The sequence below is a fragment of the Gambusia affinis genome, linkage group LG19 (assembly GCF_019740435.1).
Source record: "Gambusia affinis linkage group LG19, SWU_Gaff_1.0, whole genome shotgun sequence".
Lineage (NCBI taxonomy): Eukaryota > Metazoa > Chordata > Actinopteri > Cyprinodontiformes > Poeciliidae > Gambusia > Gambusia affinis.
Genome location: NC_057886.1, coordinates 13,721,107 through 13,735,849, shown reverse-complemented (window position 1 = coordinate 13,735,849; position 14,743 = coordinate 13,721,107).

Here is a 14,743-nt window from a genome sequence, read left to right as displayed (position 1 = left end):
GCTTAATAATATACTAAAACCATTAGCGTACTAAAGTTACAAATTCAACAATTAGGAAAGGATATTTACTCAATATTATTAGAATAAAACACTGCCTAACTTAAAAACATCTTAGTATGTAATTCTAATGTATAACAATATTATAGCATAATATAATATAAACATTGTGCTTTAATTGTAATTTATGTTTATTTATTGTAAATCCTCTGGTGTTGAAGTTTATCCACCAATATTGAAACACTGATCCACCTAAACTAGTATATATATATATATATATATATATATATATATATATATATATATATATATAATTTATTTTATTTAATTTTTTCTTTTGTTAAAAAAGCATTTCATTTTCTTTTACTTATTGTTAGAAGGTTTGGTATGGTATAAGAGTATACTACAGCAGAAAAGATTTCTTAAATTTTGAGGACTTTTTACAAGTCTTAATTATCTTTGACATAGATGCAGAGGGTTCTGTACACATCTCAAAGATTTTCACAAGCTAGAACAATGTTGGGTGATGCAATACAAATCCAGCAGTGCTTAAAAAAAGTAATCAGTGCTGGCTGAGAGTTTCAGAGTATCAGGAATATAAAGCCTGTTTTGTTTTCTGCGGTTAATGTGAACAAGTTTACACTCCTTTATGCAGGCGGCCACGGCCCTGTCTATACCTGTCGGAAGGTAAAATTCCCACATTCTCTCTGTCTTTCTCACACCACCTGCTTTGATGGGCAGATAATGTCAAGCAAGGTAAATCTCAGACCTTTCTTTTTTTTTTTTTCTCTAACCAACAAAATCTGCCGATGATCAGTGATTGCGAAGATACATGCTGTCCTCTCATGATTTTGCAACTGACTGCTTTTTTTTTTTCTTTCACAGTTAAACAAGTAAGCAAAGACTCCAAGCTCCAAGCAATAACTTCTAGGCTCCATTAGAGAAGTAAACTTTCATGGGTTTGACTCTGATAGCTCAAGCTGGATTGAAGTGTTGAAACACAGTGTTAAGTCTGACACGAGTTTGAGATAGTGTGTTTGTAGGAACATTTAAACAGAGGATGAGGTCAGAAGCGATAACTATTACTGGGTGATTCATTGGTGATGTTTTTGAGAGTAGAAGGTTAGAAGAATTATGCATAAAAAAGAAAAAAAAATACATTGCACTCTACTGTATCAAATTCAAAATGTTTTGGTTGAGAATTAGACATTGGCTGGATACTCATATAAATGTATGACATGGTTTTAAAAATCTACAGTTTCAAAACCTGCCAAAATTGTCTTTGAAATTGTTCCTACAGATTACTATCTTCTCAAGGAGAGGCCAAAGAACGATCTGAGGCAGATAGAATTTTCTCCAGTTTTATGAACCATGGAAAAACACTAAGTGTGCCCTTTCCCACTTGTTGCTGCATTACTGCTGCCCAGCTGAAGACTGACGCATGTACTTTTCCTTGCTTCCACGCAATTATTTTTATTCATGCAACCTTTATTTACTAGGTGAACAAATTCTTATTTATGATAATGACCTGGCAGAAACTAAGCTGTGTTAGAAATTGTGACTTAATTGGCAGTGACTCTACATTTTCATCCTCTAAATCCATTGAACATAATGGATATATTAATAGCATGAGAAATGTGCATTTGTGACAAATTGAATGCATTATTCCAAGAGCTGTTGCTGATGATATAGCTGTGGTATATTGTGCATCCCTAAGATAGACAAATTCAGGTGGAAACATTTCCTGTTGTGAAGAACACAGATGGTCGATAAATGTTAAGATCACATTATTTTAGCTGTAATGATCAGTCTGGTGCAATTTTTTAGAAGTAGTAGAAATAACTATGCACACAGATTATTATTATTATTATTTTATTTTATTTTTTTTTACTTTTGGCATTTGTATAAGTACAAATTAATGTGGTCTTTCAAATTAAAGTGACTATATTTTGAGTGTACTGTACTGATCTATGACATGAGAATTTAAAAAATGAAAAATAAAAAAGGTGTGTTATTTACCTAAAAAAATATTTTAGCATCTTTGCATGTAATGCCACTCCTCAAATCTATGTGTTAAAGCATAGTAACACTATAACAGTGAGTCTCTAAAAACTGATAAATGATTCAAGAAATACAGCAAACACTTTACTAAAGGGATCGGGGGTCCACTCTTCTTTACATTTTTGTTATACCTGCATGATCATGTAATTTTTTTTTATTTATGGGTGTGGTCAACTTGTGTAAAGGCGTGAGTGTGTGTGTGTGTCACAGCAGGTTCAGATGGCCACACACTAACCCGTTTAACTCACTCGGCGCCTGGGTTGTCGATGGGGGCCCTTCTTGGATTCTGCCAGGTCCAGCCCCTAAAACAAGCTGCTGGGCTGCGGCCGCGGTCGGGATCCAAACCAAGACTCCATTCACCTATCAACCCTGGCTGTTTATTTTCAGAGGCATTGGAGGAAACACTCGGAGGGGGCTTATCAGATCCAAACAGTCGCACGTCTTTGTTATTTTACACACAGGCCTCCTCTCAACTTGGCCTCATTTTCAGTAATTGTTTTCTTTCTTGCTTGATAGAATAACACGGTGGGCTACATTTAACACAAGTGGTAAGGGAATCCCTGAGTGTAAACAAGCGGATACAATGCACACTGGGATTTTATCTGAGCCTTTTCTGTTATTTTCTGTTTTCTGAAGGCAGGGCCACTGCAAACATTGGAGAGTACATCCACTGGAGTAAAATTGTCGAAATGGAATACGGGGAGACTTCCAATACAGACCTGTGTTTCACCCCTCCCCAATTACTGCTTCTTTACTCCTTCCCTACACATCAGCTAAAACCAGAATTAGTCTTAGACCTCTGGTCATGTTGAAATGATTCAGGTTTCATTTTTACTTCTTTTCTTCCTCATAATTAAAATTTAAAAAAATTTAATAAATAAATAAAAATTTTAAACTCCTGTGGTTTTAACAAGCTTCTGAAAAAGTGGTGTAATTAAATGTAATACAGCTGCTCAACATGGTGGCAGTGTTGCACTGTCTTTGGACACCTACAGGTCTCTGTGCCAGTCAATACCAACCAGCTGCAATCCAGTTCAGTTTATGCAGTACAAATATGACTCAACAAGCTGTTTTACCCGACTATAATGGGTCGTTTTAAATTATAACTGCAAATCGTAATATAGATGCACATTGAAATATTATCATTCGCTGTTATCACCAGTGACAGCTGTAATAATGAAACCATTTAGTCCTCTGCAGCAGGAAATGTGTGCAGTCATGCACATCCAACGCAAACTCTTTTCCCTCACACAGCCTCAAGAAAGGCCAACATTACAGTCAAGACTAACATCATCTAAATCCCTTGGTCCACCACCTCTCGCCTGCAGCAGGAACACTCATAGATGGGCCAAGCTCTGCTCTGCCAGTCGTGCCATAAAATAAACACACAGTAAATCCAGCGTGATTAGCATTAATCACAACCACGTAACCGCTAATGCACTGACTGAGGGCCATACACTGAAATCACACAAGCCTAGATGCTCAGCTCTTAAAGCAGGACAGGGTCATTGCATACAGACGGACCTTCTAGAGCTCTGTTATTATAAAGTTTAAGAAATAATTACATGCAAAATTAAACAGAGATGAAGTGAAGGAGTTTTTCTAGCTGTGAATGACGTGGCACAAATTTTACAAGTCTGCATAGGTGTTGGACACGATACACTTAGCTTTATTCCCCTCTCTACTGTACGTGGAGTAAGGGAGGGCTTTGAAAATGTCCAACTTTTTGGAAGAGACATTTATTTAAAAAAAAGCCTTTTTTTCAATATAGCTATGCCAGAGACATTTAGCCTGACTTAAAAGACCCCAGACGGCTTGTAACTTATTGACAGGGATGGATTTTGGCAAAAATTAGCCATGAAAGCCAACTTATTATTCTGACTGAAATGTCAACAGTGCAGCTGTTATGTAAGCTGTGCATGGTTAACTGTATTAGGTTCCAGTTTTTTTCAACTTGCCAGTGAATGTGTGAAAAATTATAGTAATATTTGCTGAACTATTAATATTAAACTGGACTTTAGGCCTGGAAAAAAAAAAAAAAAACAGCACAATATCTGACCAGCTGTATGGAGATAGTAAAAGAGGTTTGATGTTTTATGTCAAATGTGGGACATAAAAAAAAAATGGACCAAGTAAATGAGTTCATTTTTCAGTTGTGAGGGGAAAAAAATATGTTGAAATATAACCTATTGACACTTGCTCATTTGCTGGTACACCTAAACATTCCAAAGATTTTTTAAATTTATAGCTTACATTTCAAGTTGATCAGTGCTTCTTCAGACATCTAAATAGTAAGTAATACTGTTTGAGTTTCCTTTCTGATGCTTCAAGTGCAACACCGTTCCCAAGAAACACACGGCATAGGGTGGAATAACTGTCACTCTGATGTCTGTGGACATGAAGTCCTTTGGTTGACTAGTATTTTAAGTATCTGAGGGAGATCACAGATCCCGTCCTGGACCTAATGCAGTTTGCTTAACAGGCAATTTGGGACTATATATCTTCAGGCACCACATTGACTACTTAGGGATGTGCAGGATACTGTTTGTAAATTACAGCTAGGTCTTCAGCACCATCAGCCCAGAAATCCTCCACCAGAAGCTCCCCCAGCTCACAGTGTCATCCTCTGCCTGTCAGTAGATGACCTGGTTTCTGACACTTTCTGGCAGTAGCAGGTGAGGCTGGGGAACGTCTTTTCTTGTATTAAAACCATCAACACTGGAGTCCCCCAGGAATGTGCTCTTTCCATGCACTCCTCTTCTCTGTGAACACAAATGACTGCACCTCAGTGAAAGTTTTTTCAGATTATAACAAAGTCATTAGTCAAAGTCCAGTTTGTTGTTTGTGTACATAAACTTGGGAAATAAAGCTGATTCTGACCTATTTACTTTTTATGATTTTTATGATTACCATCTTCGCTACAAAAAAATATTTTCTAATACTCCCGAACATAAATATATGTTTATGATGCCAAATATCAGTGTTGCCACCATAAATCATTTGAATATCTGTTAAACAGAGTGCACAGTTGGACATGTTGTAAACACAGTCTCCTTTACATAGGTAATTTATACCGTTTAAATACAAATGATCCATCATTGCATGAACAGTGACAGCTGTATTTTGTACAGAGTTTTGGACAAAAGGTTACTTGAATCCTTGGATGTCTATATTGAATCACTTCTTCCAAAAACTGCTTCAGCTGCCTTTAATGCTTTAACATGAATTAGCCCAAATAAAGTGACTATACTAAAGAATTATGAGAAGAAATTTTGCCATATTTAATCACTTTCAAACCAAATGCTAACATACCTGTTTAGATTATTTATTTTTAAATTCTGCTACAAACAGCATTATCACCAAGAAAGGGTTATTTGTATTGCATATCTGGATTGAAAACCTGAAATATAATGCTTTGTGAAACTTTATAAAATATCTCAATCAATAAGACTAATCAAACCCTTTTTTGTTCTGCTTTAATTTCACAATTCGCTAAAGTGGGGTGTGTCTTAACTTACCAGTGATGCTACATTTTCAAGACGGAAACTCACTCACTTCCTGAATCCTTCCAAGAAGTGAAGACAATGATGAGGAAGAAGATTTTAACGTAAACAGTTAATTTCCTTTCCATTTATAGTATGTGAATAAGAAACTCTACTCACCCTGTGAGGCTGCAGGGTAACCCTGTACACACAGTGCATTAACAAGATGATCAAAGTATTTCAAGACAGCAGAGATGTTCAGAGATTCAGGCCTCAGGTCTATCGAATCTAAATAACAGATCAGATAGGAATCTAGTTGTCCTGAAGACATCTTGCTGAACAGTTGTTGTTGCCAAACTGGAATGGTCTAAGAGTCCTAAAAAGTGCTGATTTACAGATTAGTGGCATGCATAAAGCAAAAATAGTCAATGACCTGCAGCTCTGTGGATTGAAAGGACTTGTTTATGGCAAAGCAGAATGGGGAAACCAGTTTGAGATCACAGATGCAACAGCAACTTAAATGTCCACAAGTTACAAGCAGAACAGAACAAAGTTACAGATAGTTGACTGCAATGTTCAGATGGTAGGGCCAACATTTGGTATAAACAACATGAAAGTATGGATAAATTCTGTCTTTTATCAGTGGTTCAAAGTATGAACTGCCAACACGTTGCAATAGCATTCCTGTGTACTGGTGTTCACCATGCAGATAAAATGGGGTTCAACCTGATAATAACAATCTGTGCATAATAAAGTATCACCTACCCAGTTCCACGTTTGATACTTACTCATGACTGGCACCTTCCACTTTGACCAGAACCTCATCAAAAATGGAAAATGCAATTTTGATACTATGTTATTGAATCATAAAACATAAATTAAGGGTAACACTAGCATGCTAATTAATGTAGACATTTACAAATAAAACACACTATCTACAATGAAATTAATTTATGTCTATAGATTAATTTCTTTTACACCACAATGGAAAAATAAAGAACAATAACAGAACTGTAAAAAAATGTGGTTTATATTTATTTCAATGTTCTTTTTATGTTCCTTTTAAAATGCCAGCTTTTCTAACAACTGCTTAAAACAGTTGAATAAAAAAAAGATAAGTTTCTATTCAGAGAGATCAACAAACATTATTTAAACTCAGCTTGCATTATCACTTAAAATAATCTTATACTACTTGCGGTACTGAAGGCCTTTAAAATGCAAACCAGACAAAGCAGTATTGTTTATGGCACCTGACTAAGAAATGACGATGATGCAACTTCAGAAAATAGGTCTGTCTGACTTTTCCTGTTGGCTGACTCATTTGGCCCTAAGCTGTCCTTAGTAATTCCAAGCCCAAACTTAATTATTTTATGCTGAACCTCAGTGTTTTAGTTTGTGCCATTTGCACTAATTCTTAAATTAAGCATGAAACATTCAATATTTCACTACTGTATATGCCTTTCCACGTACAGAAGACCTATGTTAGAACTGAGGGTATCGATGACGGCATGGTTGTGACTCAAAGACAACTTATAAGGATTAAGGTTGACTGCTTCACATTCACATACCTTAGGGGGATTTTCCAGGTTGCATGCACATTCTTACCAGTTTTAAATGAGCAAGTTCTGCTCAACATTTGATTAGCAGGAAAAGCAGGCGGCTGAGAGAATTGACTTTTTTTTAAAGGCTGGTGCCAAACAATAAACACTGAACACAAGTAAATATCTTCCAATTTACCAAGTATGAAAAATAAAATTGTTAATATCCAAATTGAATAAAAAAAAAAGAGGCTATGATTGTTCGCTTTTGTTAAAGTAATATTTTAATGTGTGACTGGTACTTCCATGCTTGGGTGAAAGACAGAAAATAGTTTTCAAATAAAAAAAGGACCCATGACAGTGAGTTATCACAGTGTCATTTACCAGATTTGTTTCTTTTCATCTGTTTTCATCTGTGTCCATTTTCTCTGAATGTGTTAGCTAATCCAGCTTTTTAAGGTGTAACAAAAAGTGAATATTTCTAAAATCCCAAAACTGATGAAAACTAAAAATCTAACTGGGCTTATCATGCTCTACAATGGGATTCCTAGAATATTCCACATGATATTAAACTGTCAAGATAATAAATCAACAAGACTGCAAGAAAAACTGCATATCACCTACAGAAAAGTAAACCAACATTTGGTGTAAAATAACGTATTTAACAGTTAAGAGTAAGAGATAGCTTTTTATTGGAAGCTGGTTCTTTGTTCACTTGGACCTACTAACATGTATTATGTACAAAAACGTCAATGCAGTTGGTGCATAAAGTGTAATTTTAGAAGCCTGGCAGAGATATATACAGTGCATAGAAGAGTACATTAACATGTAAGGAGCAGTTATTATTTTTCCAATATTTTCTGGTTTACAGTGTGAACACAGGTGCATGATTTGTTTGGCACCTATATTGCATTATGTAAATCTGTGTTGTCAGTGTACTGTGTGTTTTTCCTCTCATTTTTTACACTATGACATTGAGAGATGTAAAACCAGTTAATGTTTAAACCAATGGACAAAGTCATTTACCCTTCTGTATGAAATCTAATTTCTATTAAAGACAAATAATTGCTTGCCTGGTTTTATTTAAAAACATAGCATGTCACAGAATTACATGTTAAAGAGTTATGTGATTAATATTAGATGTTCAGTTGTATCCTTAAAATGAAGAAATTCAAAGTACTGTTAAAAACACACACCCAACATCATTATTTAAATTACAGGTGAGCAAATATATTGCAATGGTTAACTTCTAGCTTCACTGTGGGCTGAATATGCTAATATGGTGCTTATTGTTTAACTATCCTCCAACAGAAACAGTTGTCAATCAATAGGCTTGTCTTTGCACCTGTGGTTTTATAACCATGAAGCTATAAAACTGTAGTTATTTTTTTGACTGCAGTTACATCTGTGTTTATATCCACATCTATCTATCTATCTATCTATCTATCTATCTATCTATCTATCTATCTATCTATCTATCTATCTATCTATCTATCTATCTATCTATCTATCTATCTATCTATCTATCTATCTATCTATCTATCTATCTATCTATCTATCTATCTATCTATCTATCTATCTATCTATCTATCTATCTATCTATCTATCTATCTATCTATCTATCTATCTAAATACAATAAAATAAGATAATATATGGAAGTAATACTTGGTTTAGGTTTTGAAAGAGAGAGCTATCTTTTCTGTTTACAGACAAAATAAATACAAAAAACGTGTTTTTTCTGTACTATGGTTTGCAGCTTTTGTTTTCACTAGTCTTTCTTGACTGTATGGCTGGAAAAGCTTTTGACGTTGGACAAGCAGGTGAATGAGCTACTTTATCAAGCAGGTGGACGGTCTGAGAGCATGTCTGTAGACAAGTCTGTAGACAAGTCCAGCTGTCCAAGAATGTGCTTCTTTGATCTCTAGATTATGGTCTCATCTTTGGGACTGAGCTGATCTGCTCTTCTCTCATTTAGGGGGCCTCTCAGATCTTACTGATATAGAAAACTAACTTGTCTGTCAGGATGATCAAATCAAACTTTTCTGTAAGCATCTTGATGAGGAGTTAAATTATCCAAAAACATGCAGACCTATCTAGTGATTTCTCTAAGTTCAGCAAGCATTCCACTGAAAAGCCACCAACTCTGGTGCAAAATCCTGAACCATGCAGGATATGCAGGACAGAGCACAGCAACATCAGTGGGAACCGTCTCTGATGTTACCACTGTTGCAGACAGTCTGGTGTTTAGTTTCAGTGTGGGTGTGCAGACGATATACTGTGCCTGTCTTTGTGGCAGAAGTCTGTTTAAGACCTGTTTTTAAGGAGGAAATCAAATGTACTGACTTTTTTGTCGGCACAAGTTGAAAGCACTACAGTTTTCTGCCTAAAATCCTTTCTGTCCCAAGTCACACCCATGTCAAGGAAATCAGTTAGTGCATTTTATACGTCTGAATGGTGACATTATTATACAAACTCTATAATTAAAGGGGGTTTGTGTGTACAGACACCTGTACACACCTTCTGTGGTTAAATGTTGAAGTCATGGAATTGTGGGGGAAAACCTGTTATGGAGTTTTATTTTTTCTCAAATGTCTGACGTTTGATTAAAGCCTGTTGTTGGACTAGAGTAAAGCTTTTTTTGTCACCTGTTTGGGATATCTAATTATCCTTGCACAAGTTTAGGATTATTTATTTTTGCAGTAATGAAGTTAATGTACATTTATATAGAGAGAGCAGAGGAGACCCCTTTTTCTGTTATTTCTGCTGTAAATGACCACGAAGAAATAAACATTATGCATAAATAAAACTTAATTATTTAATTAAATCAGATGTGACAGTGTGGTGGATGTAGCATCCATGTATTTGCTAAAACACCAGTACATTTAGTGAAATTTTGTTAAGAAATGTCTTTCATCTGAAGTCAAATTACTTATTTGAACATTTAATAGATGCAATTTTGAAGCTGAAAATGTAACAGTGCTGCGCTGCTTCTTGAGTGACATTTCTTTTAGTTCATCCATGAAATGTTCCTCAGAACTCTGGACTGTTTCACTCATTTTTAAGGAGACAAAGAGTAAGATTTCTCTCTGTCTGACTTTACAACAAATTCTCCTTCCATTTCCTCTTCTCACACCCAATGCGCCCTCCTACTCATTTGACCTCTGACAGTTGGGGCCCCTATGCCATTTCCTATTGATTCCTTGGTATTGAACTTGAATCTGGGGTCTCCAATCAAAGCGACATTGTCTTGCGTTGACAGATTGCAGACCAAACAATACTTGTTCACTTTCCCTCACTTCTCTATTCACAGAAAGAAACACTTATCCTCCATCGTCCTGGACTTTTTGAGCATCCAGTTCATTTGGAATGCATGCATTTCCTGTGCATAGAAGATGTCGCTTTAACTCTGACAGATCACCGGATGATAACAATCGTCATGCGCCCCTTGGTGTAGCCCGACCAGTGTTGCTGGCAGGAAGTCTGAAAGATCCCTCAAATTGGCTCAGAAAGAATAGAAAATGTCATCTGAATAATTTATTAATTAATCTTTACTAAGGTGTAACATCAGAAACATATTAAAAACAACATGCTCATATGTGCTTTTTAAGTAATATACTGCTGCATGATTGTACCTTACTACAAGCCATCTGCAACTCAGTACATTTACTTTATGATTCTCTGTTTCATAAGATGCTTTGCAATAACCAGACTGAAGCTACTGAAGATCTAGTGGTGTAATTTTACTATTTATAAAAATAGTAATTTTATTTTGATTAGCATCACATAAAAACTGGATAATGTAGGAAACAGAAGAGAAATGTACCACAAGTATGGAAGTACCAAAGCATTTGCAACTTGTTCAAAAAAATGAAAATGAACAAATAGCTTTGTGATTTTAAAATCCGAAATAAGAAAAATACAAAAGCAACTTAGACAAACTATAAGCAAGGAAAGCTTTCTCTAGTATGCTGAATATAATTAACTTAATCATGTGCACATTATGTCATTTTAAATCGGGAATACACGTTTGGCTTTTTTAACAAATTCCATGTAATAAATTATATACTACATTTTACAGATGATTTCAAATGATGTTTTCCTCAATTATTAAAAAAAAAACACTGATGCTTTGTTCTAAGATGGTACCAGACATTTAGTCATCATCGTCATTAGCTGGATAACTGGTAATGCCACTTGCAAATACTTTTAAGTGCAGCACCTTGTAATGTTTTACAACCCTTTGTTGGTGATTGCCCTATGGCTGAGTTTTCAACTTTGGGGAGCTTGATTTGTGTAGCTGTAATGCAATGACATTTGAAAATACATACAACTGGTAGATACAAAACAATAGGTATGTAGCCTTGTCACATGTGTACATATGGACATTTACATTATTGAAATGTGATAACCCTAAGAATATGCCATAAAAGTAACACCACTTCGGTGATGTTTAAGAAGTTAATTCCATCACATTTTTTTCTTATAAACTACAAATGATTAAATGTGGATACATTTTAGCATACGGATCTTTCATGTGAACATGCACTTATGATGTCAGTGACATAAATCCTTTAGAAACCTGTAAAATGTACCTCGCTCACAAACCTGTATTTCCAGAATGCTTTCATCATAATGGGAAGTACCAGCCAATTGATAACAGATTTTCTCTTTCTCTTGTCTGCCATCACTTATGTAAACAAGAATAGACACACCCCTAAAAAAGGAATGTTTTAACAGAAGGAAGGAATGCAGCAAGATAATATTTTCAACATTATGCATTTTGTTATGTGGCTATTTTTGGAACCAGAGAGGATGGAAAGTATCGTCACATCACAACGCTTCTTGCACAAGCTCTTCAGGTGTGGACATGTTTTTTTTTTCTTTTGTCACTTCAGAGTTAGTTGTGTTGTTTTGTACCTAAGAAGACATCACGCTATTCTCTGCTGTGATGATGGGCTTTTAAAACCAATAAACTGGTCTAATGCTGTTTTAAATGGAAGAATGTGCAAATGCATCATAGGCAAGAATGGAATCTTTAAAACTTAATTTTTTAAAGTCTTTTTTTACATAAAAGTTCAAAAATATTGACATCCTCACTAATATTTGGATAAATCTCTGTTAGCACATTGTTCTTTACCACATCATATTTGCAGCTGTCAGCTAACATTTGGAGTAATTTTACATGAATTTGGCAGAATTATTCCACTCTTCCTCCAAATGGTGGTAGTCATTTGGATTGATTAGTTTTCTGAAATCAGGTTTTAAAGAACAGTCTATAAATGTTTGTTATGGTTATGGTCAGTGCTTGCATTAAATATTTCATAAACAGTGTTAATGTTATCTGGGGTCGTTATCTTTATAACTCCAAACTATGGCAGAGTTTCCAAAATACAGCTCTCATTTTGTGAAAGCAAGCATTTTCCAAGGTTTTTTTATGCTCTTACATCTTATCAGGGTCAGGATCCTCCAAGTCCTCCCGGTGGTATAAAACATTCTTCATTGTGGACAACAACGCTCATGTTTCAAAAGTTTTCAGTTTACAAAAAGCATAAGACTAGGTTATTCTTAGACAGTTCTTTTTTTTATATTTTTCCTTAGCTGTATGATTGAAACTTCTAAGAAAAAATGACTAGTTCGCTGCAAGGGTCATAAAACATGGATTGATGATGTTCAAAGATTACTGTTTTGCAACTCAACATTGGTAGGTAAAACCCAGGTTTATAGTAAACTGAGGAGTAGCTATCTTTAATCTTGAAGCCTTCAGCCAGTCATTGTTTTGCATCACAGGTTGTTAAAGAGCAATTGGTGTAATTCTAAAGAAAAATGGCCCACAAATGTGTGTGGTTTGTGACTGAACTGTTCATATGTGGCCTAAATTCTGGGAAAATCGAAATGAAGTCATCATGTCAAAACTCATCAATCATTCAGCAGACCTAACAGGGAAAGCATTTCAAACAAGTCGATAGACGGGCCTTCAGTAGCAGAGATTGTATCAAAATGTCATAATATTTCAGGCAAGAAATAAAAATTATTACCCTCATGAGTGTTGATTTAAAATGAAGGAAAAGGTCACACAAGGTATATTGGATTTCCTGTAACTTACATGTATTTACTTTCTACAGTGTGAATAATAAAGGCCCCACAGAGATTCAGCCTCTCACATGTTAACCTTTTGCACACTTCCCTGTCTAAATAGCCAATCAGGATCCATTTAGGCAGCAATGGCCTGGAACTGGATCTGACAGGCCTGGCAGAGACGTTCTGAAACGCATATGAGCCATGGAAGTCTTCAGCCGTCCAGGTCTGAAATCCATACTGGGGCTTGCATAGACACTGCTGATTACCACACTGTTGGTGCAGACGTGCTGGACAAGGTTGTCGGTCCTAATTGTCAAATGGATGGAGAGCAAAATCACACACGGATTAAAAATGGTTGGAAGTTTTACTCCAGTAGCCACTATTCAGTGTTTTTATGATCGGTGAGAACCATCTTACTTATTTTCTATTTGATGCATTAAATTTTTATCTACTCTTTGCAAATGTCAACACATTGTTGTTTAAGCTAAACTTTTTACTTACATTTAAAATGGCAAGCGGTACAGATAATTCTTACTATTTACACAAGATGACAGAAAAGGCAATGCTGTTTTCCTCATAAAATATTCTTTTATTTATTTTGTGGTGCCAGCTAGCAGTCCTAGCATTTTCTGTGCCACACTTGAAATCATTTACTTTAAACAAAACTGGTATATGGCCAAGCGAGGCCAGTCAAGGCACTATGATTGTTGAGGGCCCAATCCGACACTTTTAATGGACAAAGCTTCTCCTTTCATCATGCTCTATGTGAGTTAGGAGCCTATTTTGAGTGTTGTAATTTTAAGGTGTATGCTTAGAAACAAAAAATGCATGAGAGAATTGATGTTTGTATTTCAAAATTAGTTTTAACAGGGTGTGCTGTGGTGGCGTAGGGGACAGCGTGATCCATGTTTGGACGCCTTGAGTCCTCGACCATTCTGTCTCGGGTTCGATTCCCAGATATTTGCCGCATGTCTTCCCCCTTTCCTGTCAGCCTACTTTCATATAAGGGACACTAGAGCCCACAAAAACACCCCCTGGAGGGGAGGAAAACTAAAAATATTTTTAACCTCAGAAGATCATATTTATCTTTTGGTATATCTGAAATATCTTAAATGTAGATAAAACAAATTAATTAATTGATACTAATAATTCAATGTAATTGCTTGTGAATTTTCTGATACAAAGTTCCTTTTCACAGCGTAACTCTAACTAGACGTTTATCAAAAAATATTTAAATGTGAAACCCCTGCAGCCCTGAAAAATGACAGAGTAAACCTGTGGTTACTTTGTGGATTTTGTTTATGTGATCTTAATGTCTGAGCCAAGTCACTAAGAGTTTGAGAGTCTTGTTACAAGTAGCAAAATATGACTAATTACCAGAGTTTAATGCATGAAGATTATATGGACGTTGTGTTCTTTTTCTCTGGCGCCAGACTAACAGCCCTAACTGTAATTATTTCTATGTATGTATGTTTATCTTTAGATAAAAAAAGTAAACTTTTGTCAAATTTTAAATTTATATCAAATAACAATTAGGTCAATGCTTAAGCCATGAATATATATATATATATATATATATATATATA